The sequence below is a fragment of the Prosopis cineraria genome, unplaced genomic scaffold (assembly GCF_029017545.1).
Source record: "Prosopis cineraria cultivar Desert tree isolate PC_DT_omini unplaced genomic scaffold, ASM2901754v1 PC4, whole genome shotgun sequence".
Lineage (NCBI taxonomy): Eukaryota > Viridiplantae > Streptophyta > Magnoliopsida > Fabales > Fabaceae > Prosopis > Prosopis cineraria.
In genome coordinates, this window is record NW_026555335.1 from 8,116,198 (window position 1) to 8,128,177 (window position 11,980).

At 28.7% G+C, this 11,980-nt stretch overlaps 1 non-coding gene across 1 annotated transcript; it reads left to right on the plus strand.

The window, feature by feature from the left end:
- Window positions 1-8,237: 8,237 nt before the first annotated feature.
- LOC129310231 (small nucleolar RNA R71) lies at window positions 8,238-8,344 on the plus strand. Its single transcript, XR_008593068.1, has one exon. It is a non-coding gene; the product is annotated as a small nucleolar RNA R71 (small nucleolar RNA).
- The last annotated feature ends 3,636 nt before the right edge of the window (window positions 8,345-11,980 follow it).

Below are 11,980 nucleotides of genomic sequence, written 5' to 3' on the forward strand. Positions count from 1 at the left end.
AACATATATAGATGGATAATGCATGTAAATGTGTGGGCGGACTATTTTATGGACCAATCAAGGAAGGACAAAATAAGATAATATGAACTAAACCAAACCATGCACAACGATCTGCCAGATTAAAACGTAGACAACGTACAATTCCTTGATTAATCATATCTTTTAAATCTTCAATTAATATTCTTCTCTTAGCTAATTGTCTGATCAATTCCAAAGTACACTCTTGGGAATTTTGGTCCATCAAGCTAGTCAAAGAAATAATATGTCCAGCTAGCTACTAACCACTTTCAGAGAAATTTTATGAGTCAAACGAACTCAGCTTGAAAATATTGGAGGAGTTAGAGGGGTACATATTTTAATGTTTAGAAACTTTGATGATTACTCACTTGGTTCCGAATATAATTGACCTAGAGGGTATACTATATTTTTTTGTCTTTATTACAGCAAGTCAATTTAATTTTCCTTTGATCTCATTATGAATTAGTTCTAGCCTTAAATTTATTAACTCTATTTAAATATTAAAAAAATTCGCTACTTTTCCCATTTTAAATACATATTCAGAACATTAATTATGTTTCTTTCATATATACCCTTAATTAACAAGGGTATTAGCAAGAAAGGGTAGAAATTAATACCTCGTTCGCTTCTACTTTTTATAAGACAAAATTACCTACTTTACATAAATCAAGAAAATTGCTTAATACTTTTAAAAGTTCATTATCTTTTCATAAATAGCCACTTTTATATGCTGCGCTCTCTCTCTCTCTCTCTCTCTCTCGCGTACCTCCCTTCTTACTTCATTAAAAGCATGCAATCTTTCATTTCAAAGGGCATCTTCGAATGCATAGATTTTGTAAATTGTCTCATAAATAGAAATAATTGTCTTATAAAAAGGAGTGAAAAAATTATAATGTTAGAGTTTGGTGTATTTAATAAGGATCACGATTGCTCCCCTAAATATACGGGATTATAGTAATAAATTATTTAAAATATTTTAAGTATTGAACCCATGGGAAATTCAATTTTACTAATTTAAATAATTAATAGTTTTGATAAAAATAAATAAAATGAATTATTTGTTGAGAATATAAAAATAAAAACAAAGCAAGAAAACAATGATAAGAAAAATACAATCACTTGAAGCATTAGAATTTAATATGGGATCATAGCAATAAATTACTTGAAATATTTTAGGTACTGAACCTATAGGGAATTCAATTTTACTAATTTAAATAATTAATATTTAATAAAATTAAATAAAATGAATTATTTGATGAGAATATAAAAATAAAAAGAAAGCAAGAAAATAATGATAAGAAAAACACAATCACTTGAAGTGTTATAGGTTGATAGTTTCCTACTCTTTGAATGGATTCTTTAATCAGTTATAGTGATAATTATTTTTAAAGTAGTAATATTCTCTCAAATTATTAGTCCCTTTTTAATTAGGATTTAAGAAACTGTAAATTTTTAAAACTATCCATAATCTAGTTATTAGTGTTTATTTTTTTAGATATAGGTTCTCTCTTCATCTTTCAATCTATTAAGATTATGCACAGATTTGATTAAATAGTGGTGAGTCATAAAATCAATTTGAAGAATAAGAAAAATAATTATAATTTTTTACCAACAAGAAATAAATATAATTAGAAAAGGCAATATACATACATACACATATATAAATGCAAAAAGTCAATATATATATATATATATATATAAAGCTAACTCTCTAGTTGGGCTAAACCCCTACTCCAATTAGGTAAATTAAAAACACATAATGAAATCAATAACACTCTTTTGAAATCTCCAATCATAAAAAATAATTATAGAGAAACTTAAAGAGTTGAAAAGAAATAATTATGATATACAAAATTCTCCAACAATTTCGCTTTTGCCCTTCAAAATGCTTCTACATGTTGAAAATATTTTAGATAGAATTCTTGAGCTAGTTATATAAGTGATTGATCTCTTTGAATAACCCTATGAGCTCTTATTTATAATGTTTTGTGCTCAATATTTTCAAATCCTTCTAAGATAAGATAAGATTATTCTCTCTGTTTTCTTCTTTTTCAACTTATATCTTCTACCTCCCGTAATTCACGCTGCCTTCCCTTGATATTGTTTAAGATCAATTGTAATTAATTTCCTTAAAATTTTCAGCATGGCATCTGCGCAAGTTTTTTTTTTTATTTATTTTCATATTTTTCTTTGTTTTTCTTGCTTTTCTGTTCTTTAATTTGATTTATTCTTTTTTCCTATAAAATATAAAAACACAAAGATATGAATATATTTTATAGTAAATAATTCTCTTTATCTTATAATCAAATGATGAGAGGAAAATATATAAATGTTAATTAAATAGGTATGAAATATTAATAAATTTAATCAAATATAAATAAAAATCTATACATATTTAATTATAAAATATATATAATTATCAATTTTTTTACACTTAACTTATTACTTATCCTCGAATAACAAATATTTTCTTAATTTCTTAATTAGAGGTACCGTACAAACCTTCCTCACTCAAGATGGACTATCACCAAAGAACACCCATAGAAAAGGTACAAGGATAAGTAGCCACTCAATCATCAATTCATGATCATCACATGGCATCTAGTGCATGTGTGCATATATAACGTTAATTCAAATAGCCAAGTGATAGGATGAAAAATTATAATGTTTATTTATAAATTTATTACATTCCAATTAAGCACACTGGGACCAACTTTTTTTTTTTTGGTTCAGATCATTTTTTACACCTCTCCCTTTATGATTTTTTTCTTTTATCATAGAGAATATTTTTTCTTTCTTTCTTTCTTGGCCTGTTATATATGATTCTTTTAATGCGAACCTTCATATTAGTGATACAAAAACCTAGTTATTTAAGCTTTAGTAATATGATTGGCACCAAGATGCTACTAGCACCCTCATAGTTCTTACTGTACCATTTGATAACAAAGACTCACATTGGTGCTGAAAACCCTCGGTTACTAAACACAACTTAAACCAGCGGAATGCAAATTTGAGCATATATATATGTTTTTTTCTTTGATTTGCTCAATTCATTTTTTTATTTTATTTTTTTTCATCCCTTTCTAGAGAGGTCCTAGCGATAATCAATTGGAAGTACATGAATTCAAAAACAAATATCATAATCATCCACACCAATAGCTTAATCAATTGTGGTTAGTACCTTAGTTGTGATTCAATGTATTAGCCCAAAATTTTTGCTACTTGATTAATAAGTGAACTACCATACCTAAATAAATAAAATTAAGTGTTCAAAGAGTAATAATTACCATCTACCTAGAGGAAGGATGTACTCTAACATCTAATTAATGCAAAGTTATCTTAAAAAAATTTAAAAAAAAATTACCAAGGATACTTTTAAGAGAGCATAAGATCTATTTTATCCCCTACACTTAAATTCAACATTATCCTCAATGTTTGCAGAAAAAGATAAAGATAAAGGAATCCAGACTCTCGTGGTGTAATTTGCTTTGATGTAACTCTGGGATTTGTCAACAAGCTCCTTGTTAAACACTATCGTCCTCCAATTTATCTTAGAAGGGGTGTTAGTGAACAAATAAAACTTTATGAGATAATAGATGGTAAAAAATGGATTGAAATAACATTGAAAATTAAATAAAAAATTGGGTTTCCTCCCAATAAACACAACATTTAATATCTCTAGTTAGACAAATTGCAAAATCAAGAGATGCCTTCTGAATATAGTATGAATCATTGTCCTACTAAATCAAAAGACACTTTTCTATCTCAATTAACATACATTCTCCTCTTAGAGAGAGTTCTTGGTAATGAGCAGGGGACTTTTCAATTTAATTTCAATATGTGAGTGCTTGAACTTTTGTGAAGACTAATGGGTGGATATTTAGGATGTCTTTTTCTAGCTCAACTCAAAATATGAGCCCCTAAACAATTCCCTACTCTAGGTCCTTTGCCCTTGGTATTGATGAATTGCTTGCTCATCTCAACCATTTCATGTCTCTGTCTTTGAACATGTTCATTTAGGTTCCTCAACATGTCCCTCATTTTCAAGAGGGTTGCATCATTACTCATTGATTAGGGTTCTGGTAATGGTTGGGGTTACACATTTTGATCCCCATGTTGTTGTTCATTAGGGTCATGATTATTGTTAGTTGCCATCCTCTCTTTCCTCCTAAAGGATGTACAATACATAAAATAAGTTTATACTAATCCTAACAACAATTGAAGCCAAGAGAGAGCACCATGATTCAAAATGTATATTGCCAACCATTAACACAAATTAAACATGTATGGAATCCAGACAACATGTAATATTTCCAACAAAAGCTTAAATTGGTATAATAAAACAAAGCTTCAAAACTTGAGGCTTTACTATCAAAATGTAACACTCCAAATTTTGGAACTTAATTTTCATAAACTAATAAGTTATAAAACCAATTTAATAATATTGAACACTTATTATAGTAGAAAAAGGTCTACCATGGTCATAAAATAGGTAAATCATACTTTTTCAAACCTTATCATAATAGAAAAAGTTTTACTTAAATTGAAATCTATCACAAATAAACTTTCATGGCAGAAAGGATCTATCATGATAGATAGAACTAAACATAATAAATTAACATTGTCATGGTAATTAAAATAGTAGTTACCTCAAATGTACCTATTAGGATCCCATCTGAAAAACCCATATCTGAAATCTAACAATTGTTTTACAATCATAAACAAGCATAAAAGCATGGTTTTCAAGGCAGCATTGTTTCAAATGATACATTTAATACAGTTAATGACTTACAGATGTGACTTCAATACATTGTAAACTAAACACTAAACTTTTGTTAGAAAGTCATACTTTCCAAACAATAAATTTTGATCATCAATACTCAAAAAGGGCCCAAACATTAATTTCATAACTTAACAACATTATCCAGCTAAAGTCCACTTCCAAAGGTTTACATATTCACCGCACTTTTGCATTTAGCAACATTTGAATAAACATGTCATATCTTACTATTGAATATTCTTAAAGATTGATCATAGCGTCAATGTCTTAAGTAAAATAGTTAGACCATAAGGGACAGATAGAATTCTCAAAGCAATATATGTGCAGTTAATCAACAGTAGAGTCTGCATACTCAACAAAAATCGTAATTATCCTAGATTGGCACAATATACATTACATCAACTAAAAAAAAGGCAATAAAAAAAGATGGTGTCTCATACACCAATCTACACCTTTGGTGCTCTTCCAACTACACTTGTTTCTGTAAAAATATTAACCATAGTAGATAAGACATGAAGGTCCTAGTAACCAATACTAAAATGCTACAATACATGCAAAGCAATTAATCATGAGAGTGCTAAGTGAGCATATGAAAATCAATTTCCGTACAAGTGATATATATGTATGTATGTATGTATGTATCTAATTGGACAAAAAACAAATGTGCATAACTACATCTTATATCCCTCTGTACTCCATGCTCGGCATCGAGTCACCTAACCAAAGGTGAGTCAATTTAAGCTACTAGCCACTCATTGAATCTAATGAGGACTTACCACGTGATAAATCTCAATTGGACAAAATCCCTACCAAACAATTTCAAAATAACTTGACAAGTAATGCATAATGAATCCATATAGAATCATATTTCCAATTCAATCTAGATAAATATATCTCAAGAAAAAATTCATATCAATATATATTTACTTGCATATTTAATAACCCACTTAGCAATTAATTTTTTAGATAATAAATATACATTTTTCAAATATAATATTTTTCAAACAATATATCATTTCATTAAATTACACATAATCAATCATAGAACTCCCATTGACATTGTAACAAATTAGTTTAGGTTACCTTTACTCCAAGCAAATCAAAATCTCATAGACATGTGATTTCTCACTACTTTTTTTTGTCAATACAATCTATATAGCAATTTAATAATATATATAGCATTAATTTCACAACTGAATTCAATAATTAACTTTAATTATAAAGTTAGGGAAGTATAGGCCTAACTCACATATAGTATTAAATTAAGGTTAGGATCCATCTTGACCCTTCTGAAAATTCTCTCTAAAATCTTCTTACACTTCTACACTTTAAATAAATTCTTAAATCACTCCCAACATCAATATTTCATTACCACATATTTAAAAATTCATCCAAAAATACCTCCAAAAATAAAAGATCATCCTCAAACATTAAATCACCATTCTAACATCTTACAAACATTTATTTATCTATGCTCAAACAGACAACTAGGCATCAAAAAATATTTCAATAATTTGGATTAATCCTCAAAAGACTTAGGGTTTCATTGAAAATTCTCAAATTCACATTCTAACCTCAAATGTTCTATAGCACTCATCACACTCCTAACAACCACAATAAACATAATAAACCGTTATGGGTTCAGATTATTTATCCTATAAGCAAACTCTAATATGAAAATCATCCCAAATCACAAAGAAAATTAGGTAGAATGGTAGATTAGATGACTAGGAACTTACCTCAAATGGTTTCATAGCTTGAAGACCGCCTTAGCTCATCAAAAAATCGTGCCTTAGTAAAGCCATGCTAGAGCTCCTCCCATAATTTTCTCCTTTCCTCTATTTTTTATCAGATAAAAAGCACCAAGGATGGCTTATAAAAGCCTCATCTGTATGCAGTTGAGGCATTTACAATCTTGTCCACGCATAGATGACCCTTAAGTGGAATGAAACGATCCTCTATGCTTATCAACACACAATCAAGTATCAAATGGCCTAAACCTATCCTTTTAGGCCCCGGTTCAGCTCGATTACCTATTTTAGACCTATATAGTGTCCTAATATGGTTCCAGGCCCAATTTAAGTCTTAATTAATTGCTTAAACACTCTATTAACTTCAATTCACCTCAAATACACATTTATCTCCCTAATAAATCCTTAAAATAGTATTAATACCTATTTGCATTCCTCTATTAAAACTTCAATTCTATAATATATTCCTTATTTAAAAATAGAACATTACATTTTTTGTAGAATTGCACTATGCTCTTCTGTAAGTATCATCGTGGCATATTCTTCCAACCTTTTCTTGTTTAAAACCAGTTCTTTGATGTATTTGATATAAGTAAACATCTTTACTAATGCCTTTATAAAGGGAATATTGATTTTAATTTTCTTAAACATCTCAATAAAATTTTGAAAGCCTAAATCTGGATCTTTTTCTTGAAGGCACTTAGGAAATGGAATGGGAGGTATATAAGGTTTAACTTCGAAGAGAAGTGCCAATTTGAGTTGCAATATTAACTCTAGATATCTCAATTACCTCATCATCTTTATTATTTCTCTATTCACTTGCCTTTTTAGATATCTCTTTAGTACTATTATTAACCTCTTGGAGTTCTTTTCCATTCCCTAGGGTGAATGCTTTGAGTTGCTCTAGTGAATTGACTTTAATGTTGTTTAAAAGTTATTTTGACTCTTTTCGATGAGTAAGCTAGCCAAATTGCTTATTTGAGTCTCCATATTTCTCAGTGAATTACCTATTTGCAATTTATATTATATTTTTCATAGAGGCTTGAGTTGAAGCAACCACTTGTTTAAGTTGGTCAATCTTTTAATTCATGCTCTTCATACTATTCACTTAGTAAGTCACGATTTGAGCTAAAGCTTCCTCCAACTTTACTGTATGATCCTCAATTGTGTTTCCCTATTTTTAAAAGCCTGGTGATACTTGTGGTGCTTCAGTAGATGAATTTTTCCCAAAGAAATTTGGATGATTTTTCTATTCGGGGTTATATGTGTTGGTGTACGAGTCATTTTTTGGATTAACTCAATTAGCACTAGCTCCTATATAACTAGCCGCCTCTACATAGTCACCATCATATCTTGTATGAAGAGAATTATTAGTAGAAGAATAAAGGGAATTTACCGATAAAGAAGAATAAAGGGAATTCACATAACTAAAATTTTTCAATAATAAATTTAAATTCTTTATTAAATCCCATAGTTCATGTGAGATATCTAAGGCAGAAACTTTATTAATCATCGCCCCCTTCCTCAAACTATTTTATGCCTTAAATTTGCTAGTAGCATTTTACAAATGTCATCCCTTTCTTCAGCAGTCATATTACTTAGATCATTACGGAGTGCATTATTAACTTTTGATTGGTATTTAGAATTGAGCCCATCATGAAAAACAATCCATCAAGAGTATATGTGGAAATTGGTGATGGAGACATTGGCTTATGAAGAGATTATAATGCTCTTAAACTTCATAAAACAATTCTCCATCTTGTTGTGTGAAAAAGTGGATCTTGTCCCTTAATTCGAAGTTTTTTAAGGAGAATAATATTGTAATATAAATTGCTTATATATCTTTATCTATGATATTATAGAAGCTTTCGATAAATGTATAAGCCATTGATAAGCTTCTTCCTTTAAACAGTGAGGGAAGCAACACAACTTTAAGTCATCATCCAATAGGACATTTAGCCATAATGTGTCAATTATAGCATAAAATTTTTATATAAAATCTAAAGCATCTTCAATTCAATGCCTATTGAAATTAAGTAGCATATTTAAGAGAATATTTTTAAATTTATAATTACACGCTTTAGCACTTTGCCACCTATCTTTCTTCTTCTTTGAGATCTATTTTTCTACAAAACCGTTCAACTTCTAGATTAATAGGAATTGAATTTAAGTCACCAAAACTCCTTAGTTGTATAAAAGATAATAAATAAATAAATTAAAAGGGAAAAATAAAAAAATGAACTAAAAATTAAATGTTAGTAAATTTGTAACTTTTCTAGTAATGACACCAAAAACTTGATCATTCCTACAAGTGTAAGAGGGTCACAGTAATAAATTACACAGAGTATTTCAAGTGTCAAACCTATAGAAAAGTTTTTCTTTTATTAATTTAAAAAATTAGTAGTTCAAGAAAAATAAATAAAATGAATTCTTTGATGAGAATATAAAGAATAAAAATAAAGCAAGAAAATAATAATAAGGAAAACACAATCAGTTGAAGTGTTGGGGTTCATAATTTGCTTTATAGATTGTTAGTTTCTACCCTTTGAGTTAATTTTTTAATCCATTATAATAATAACTATTTCTATAATATCCTAATATTCTCCCAAAATATTAGTCTATTTTAAATTAGCATTGAATTCATTCCCACAATGCCTAAACAATTAATTAAGTCATGCAGCTATAGTTTAAGTCATCAAAATTTTTAAAATTATCCTTAACCTAGTTATATATGTCTATTTCTCTAAATCTAGGTTCTCTCTTATTTTTTACTCTATCAAAATTACCCATAAATTTAACTAAATAGTGGTGAGTCATAAAATTAATATGAAGAAAAAAGGAAATAAATATAGTTGGAAAAGGGAAAATATATTTATAAATATAAATGTAAAGAATCAAAATAAAAAAAATAGAAAACTAGCTTTAACATGTAATCCAATCATGAAAGACAACCGCATAAAAAATTAAGAAATAGAAAAAAATAATTATGATATACAGAACTCATCAACAATCTCACTCTCAACCTTTAAAATGCTTCTACGAGTTTCAAATATGTTAAAAAGAATTCTTAAGGTATGCATATAAGTGATTGAATCTTTTTGAATAATCATATGAACACTCTTATTTATAATATTTTGTGCTCAATATTTCTTCTAAAATATCGTAAGATTATTCTCTATATTTTCTTATTTTTCAACTTATATCTTCTACCTCCTGTAATTCACACTGCCTTCTCTTGATATTGTTTTAGATCAATTGTAAATAATTATCTTAAAATTTTCAGCGTGGGATTCGCGCAAGCTTTGTTGAGTTTTTTTTTTTAATTTCTGTTCAGATTTTATTTTTTATTTTTTATTTTCTTTTCTTCAATTTGATTTGTTCTTTTGTCCTACAAAATGCAAAAACAAAAAGATATAAGTAGATTTTGTAGCAAATATTTCTCTTTGTCTTAATTATAATTAAATGATGAGAGGAAAACATGCAAATATTAGTTAAATAGGTATGAAATATTGATAAATTTAATCAAATCTAAATCAAAATCTGGACCTATTTAATTATAAAATATGCACTTATCAGATAATATTGAAAAAAATAAATTTTATGACAATATAAGGTTAATATTTTAAATGACCTTTAATTGTTTTCCTTGTTGCCTTTGAGGGTGATTCAAAGGAATTTATATTTAAGACTCGAGGGAATATCTTTTAATAAAATGAGCATATAAAATTATAGGGACTGCTTTAAAAAAAATTCACACCACATGGACATCAATTCAATTCAAAAATATTGAATAATGTAATTCTAGGGGCCAGAAGATCCATTTTCCCCAAATCTTCTGGCAGCATTTAATATATTTTTTTAAAATAACCGGGAATTATTTCGCAAAAGAAATTTCTTAATACATGTTATTCCTTCAAAAAGAAAATATCAATAAGTATTTCCCCCAATTATCTAGCCAGCATTTGGTTTGGTCAATCTAATAAATGCAATCTGGCCCGCCGTCCCTCCCTCCACACCCCCCCCCCACCCCCAAAAGAGAACATTCAAGTGATTCCTTAAACCAAAATAATATACGAAAGTTATTGTCGGCAATCAGTTCAACACTAGGGACTGTTTGTAAACCAAGTCCACGATCGACCAATGTGAACAGATTATCTATCTGTATCTTTTTCAGCACATAAACATCACAACACTCGTTATATATATATATATATATATGGATTTTAAATATTAATTAATTAGTACTCTTGAAATAAATTAGAGAGGTGAGGTTAGATGGGAGTATTAAAACTGTATTTAAAAAGATGATCGGAAAGACGACAAGAAAAATTAATTGTCTTTGTACTGCGCATACCTTCAATTTAACCTGTCATTGTTGCGTATAGTGTTTTTGGGTCCCCAATTTAACCAAAACAAAGAGCGCGCGCGCATACACACACATCAGTATAAAATAGTGACACTGATACTTAAGAACAATGGTACACATGACACTCACACATACAAATTTAAAAGCGCCCGCGCGCATATACACACACATATATATCCTAGAGAGAAAGTGGAAAAACTACCTGAGATAAACAATTGTGTCCACAAGTTTTTGCAAGTTTGGTTGTTATCCACTTCATTGAAGGTTGTTGTGTTAGTTTTTTTCATTGAAATTTTCTTGGCCAGGAATGATCTTCTTATCTCAATCAACAATAAAGATCCCTTTACCTGCCCTCTGGGGCCTTACATAAAATGATTCTGCTTTCGTGTGTTAGGTTAGGTTTATCTGTACGTGCTTCTTCACTTTCCCCACTACCAACTAGGTACATGTACAGTGCATACATAATTTTACACTCTATTTTACTTCATCTCACTACTTGCGTTGCTTTGGATTCTCTCTGCTTTTTTTTTTTTTTAAAATCCCATTCTTTTTTGTCATTTCTCGGGAGAGTTATCACTAACCAAAGTGAAAACATCACATATTTAAACGAATTAATCTACCTCTCAAGTCTCTAGTGAATCTCACAACTCTGTGTGTCATTTTCCCTATATTGGGAAAATTGATAATTATAGATACCATAAGAATATTAATGATAATTACAAAAATTAAACTATTAAAATTCTAATAATAGATGTCTTTACTTGCAATGAAAAAAATGCTAATAGTTGGTTGGAAAATTAACAAAACACACAAATTAAGAAAATATGCTTGGGATTATTTGTAACTTTAGTTTAGAAATTTGTGAGAATTAATTGTGAATCGCTTGCCAAATCACTTGTAAGTTTTTTTGTTATCAATATATAAATAAATTGTTTGAGAATTTATGAAAGTCAATTGTAAATAATAAGTCAATCATTTGTATTTTTTTTTATTGCTTGAGAAATTGATAAAAGATACTTGTGAATTTTTATAGCATTAGTTTAAGATTTACAAAAGTCCATTGCA